Below are 4552 nucleotides of genomic sequence, written 5' to 3' on the forward strand. Positions count from 1 at the left end.
ACCCTAAAATAAAGCCAGAATCTTAACGACGTAAGTGAAGCAGCTTTGGGGTAAAATATGCGACGCGCGTCCTTGGTGTATTAGACAGATCTGCGGTTGAATTTGCCCTATCAAATCTCTAAAATAAAGTAGGAATCTTAACGACATATGACGGACGACAATGGACGGACCTACGATCGCATTTGCCCTAGCAGGCTTAGAAACCCGATCTTTCCGTGGAGTTTATTTAAATTATTTCTGATGAACGTTTTACTAAAATGTGAAATGTTTGTAGAGAGATCCCTCGGGAAGTTACTAATTCATCGTCTAGAAAAATAAAATCTGGTGCTTACCGCTAATTTTATAGTTGAGAACGTTTAATAAAATTTTCAAACCATTTTAAATAAAATATTTTAACAGTAAGATCCCGTTTTTATGAATCTTGAATATAAATAACTTACATCCGTAGGGATCCGTCTACAAACATTTGAGATTTTAGTAACACGTTCATCCGAAATAATTAGAACGTGAGCGTCGAGCAAACCCCCGATATTAGAGTCGTATGTCGCCTTAAGAACATTGCAATGAACAATTAAATTACGTTTTCCTTATTTACGACAAAATTTCTGGTACTCCACTGACAAAAAAGTTTTGGTGGATAACCTCAAAAAGCCTCAAAAATTTCCATAATTTTCTCACGCCGACCACATTGGTCAGCCCGACCATCGGTATGTCGCAGGAGGCCAGGAGGGCAAAAAGGTAACTGACTCGTCAAACAAACCATGGCCGTGAAGCTACGAAGTCGAACCTTTTTATTCGGTAATTAAATGTTTTAAAATCATCATACAAATTTATTCCAATAATTAATAAATTTAAATAAATGGGTAAAACTCATTAAAATGTATTCAAATAATGCATTATAAAAACTCTTGACAGAAATTTGCCAAAAATTCTATTTGTAACAGGTAGGTATATATTTATAATAGGTAGGTGTATATTTGTAATAGGTAGGTATATATTTTTAATAGGCAGGCATATATTTTTATGTCTGAATTAGATATGTTTTTGTGAATTTTTGGGGAATATTTCTTCTAGTTTTCCCGTAACTCTCCACTTACTATTTACACCCTGAAGACCATTGTTTTACAGTTTTTGACTTATGTGGCTGTACGACTTTCATAAAGTCTTTAAAGGGAATAAAGGCGGTAAAGGCTATCCCGCAAAACAGAAAAAATACCAAATTGTCGTCATCCAATTTTTTTAACATAACTTTAAGATGTAAAAGACATAAAAACTCGTAATTAACAACAGCAAAATAAAAAATAATATTATACCACTTTAAAACCTCTGTCATTCAGAGAAATACATCAGGAGTCACATCTGCTCCCAACCCTCCCTAGCCAGTGAGATTATATGCTGTGAAGAAGAAGGAACTAGAGAGGAGAAGGAAATGTGGTAGAGGAAGGTTGGGATATTCCTATACATTCAAATCTGGTCGTCAAACCCGGCAAAATCCATTTCAAGCAACGATTAGATTCTGATTTATGGTCTTTCACCACAGCGATACTGAAATTATCTGGCACTACCAATGTCCTCAAAATTGGTTCATTTTCCTCTGAGTACCTAATAAAGTTGTTCGCGTGACTGACATACGCACTCAACATTAAAAAATCAACAAAGAAGCTAGTGTCAATGATGAGATTTAATGATTTATGTGAAATGGCACATTGTTCTACATAAATTGGCATTGTCTTTATTAATTTGGAAAACGCGAATTCCCATGGTCCAATTGCTAGAGTTCAGTGGTGTCATTCCCCGAACTAATTTGAATTCGGAACCCTGGCTGGTCCATTTCTATGGTTGAACCCTGGTTTCGGCAGGAAGGCACCTCATGGTCTACTGAATCTATGGTCTGCTATTTGACAGATGACAGATGCGACAACCACAAAATATCAAGGGCATAACCGCGAGGTTAAACAGTGCTGAATAGCCGAGGTTATGTGCTTTTATGACTACAAAATACTATACATTAATGATGGGTATAGTCGACTAAACATTTCGAAATGATCAATCGCTTAAATAAAATTTTAATAATCGATTGAAGTTTTCGTCTTGCAACGAAAGATTTTAACACGAGAACGAGCCGTAAAAACGATCCGTTCTCATAATATCAACTACGTACAAATTGGTACAAATGTCGAGCATGAGTTTGGCATTTGCCGTATCTCCCGGGTGTACATCTGTGACACGAAAAAACCAATGACGCAAGTTTTTCGAAGCAAATAAGCTTGTTTAGCTCACCCTTTACAGTGTTTTTTGGACGTATTATGCTTTTGAACAAATCGGAGCACAAAGCTATGCGGGGCGTGGGGGCATTTTTTTCGTCTGGGGTTATTACAAACAGTTAGTTTACACCAAATAAATTAGTAACTTAGCAAAATTACGAACAAAATTGAGTCAGGAAGAAGAAACAATAAACACCAACAGGGTGACGTTCATGCGAGTGAAACAAGAAGATGTAGGGTTTGTATTGAGAATGAAGGTCTACATTTTGAAAACTTTTTGCGATTCAATAATAAAAAAATAATGACAATTATTGTTTAGTTTTATTTAGCTCAACCTTTTAAATTTTGTTTTTACTTATTATGCTCTCGTACAATTTTTTAGTATGACGCCGTAGAGCTCACTTAAATTTACAGGAAGATGATGAAATCGACAAGTATTTAATAAAGATTTTGGCGGAATTGTTTTAGTGATCTTTTAAATCGTCCTCGAAAATATTAAATGTTTAGAATTTCAACTACCTTTAGGAAACCACATTTTTTATGGTGCAATGGTATCAGATCTGCCCATAATTATTTAGTGTCTACAAGACATACTATTCAACTAATTACAAAAAAAATAAAGCATTTATCCTAATAATTCATGTCTCTGTGACCAAATGTGAATAAGTCAAGGTTTCACGAAAACTACAAAAAAAATGTGGAACATACATGGGGGTAATTTGGGTATCCCCAGGGGTGCTCTACCTCTGGACTTCCGCTTGACACTATTTTTGGGACAACCCAGTATATTTATACTCCGATATTTTAGATGTGTAAATATATAATATATAGAAATGTTTCGTTTGAATATATATATATATATATATATAAATATACCGAAACATTTCATCGGTTTTAAAATTGTTTCGAAAATTACCATCACTACTTCGAACTGTATATAACTTTTGATGGCGATAATTTCGGCAGGAAATGACAAACACTTTTTTCGGCTTTGGTAGGTAGCATCAAACATTTTTGATCGAATTAATTGTATGACACCATCATTGCATATTATTGCAGTTATTAGCCGTCTCTAATGCATTCGACATTCGAAGCGCCTGGTCAAATTTAAAACCCCAGAATTTTGTATGAATATAAATCTATATTCATACCTACATACGAATAATTCCCTACTTCTCAACTTATAATACTTTCCCGGGGTTGCCTTTCCGTTTTACCACAACACTCATTAGTAATTTATTTTAATTACAGGAAATACAATTATTACAATTTTTTATCAGAGCGCCAAAATCAAAACGTCCGTTACTCCCAGATACTGATACACACCGGTCATATCTTTTTCCCTCCCAGATCTTCTTCTCCTTCCCTTCCTTATAAAAAAAACCTCCACACAGCATTTCCAAAGATGACAGGCTCTAAGGGAAATTATCTTCCTGATGGCCTCCTGTGTGGAGCTAATGTAAAAAAATCACGCTTTTATCAATCACGGGTCGGTATGAAATCAACATCGCCTGTTACACGATGAGGCGGGTCTGCAGATGTCAATGTAGCCAGTAAACTGTCAGTATGGATGACTTCTGTTTTACCGTCCCGCATACATCACTGAATGTTGTCATCGAAGCATGTCGTCAATTTTACATTATTTATTCACAATGCTTCTTGGTGCCTAAATAAATTCGTAAGAATATTATGGCGTTTTTTAATTTAAAAAAATATAAAACAAATACATGGAACGAAGTGCTCTCGGTATCACGCATTCTTACTGCACACGGTTTATGTTGACTATTATTTATTAATTTAATTATTTATTTATTTATTGACCGGTTTATGTTACTTTACCGATCCGTGAGAGAGCGGCTTTAAAAAAATTCCTTTCGAAATTTTGTCAATGATATAATTTCACACTTTCATAATTTCAAAGCATTTTATTATTTTATTCATTTTTTCGTAGTTTTAATATATCAATGTTTTCGAAATATGAAAGAAGGCGTTGGCCCATATTATGGTGAACATTTTTAACAATAGTTTAAAGGTAGGTTAATATTGGGTCGACGCTACATAAGCAACGCAGATATCGTATCTGGAATAATTTCAATCCATACATTTTTTATGGAAATAGATGCTTTAGAAACACACGCAGCGTTGCAACCCAGTTTGATGAGGAACCGGTTCCTCAAAAAAATATTAAAAAATCCAGTTACCGCCAAGATGCCGCCAAGTCGCCGGGACAACGTGACATGAATATCGACCATCACTACAGCTGTCAGCTGTCACTTTCATATGTCACC

Source organism: Hesperophylax consimilis, chromosome 13 (assembly GCF_061612785.1).
Source record: "Hesperophylax consimilis isolate HC1 chromosome 13, BYU_Hcon_1.0, whole genome shotgun sequence".
Classification (NCBI taxonomy): Eukaryota; Metazoa; Arthropoda; class Insecta; order Trichoptera; family Limnephilidae; genus Hesperophylax; species Hesperophylax consimilis.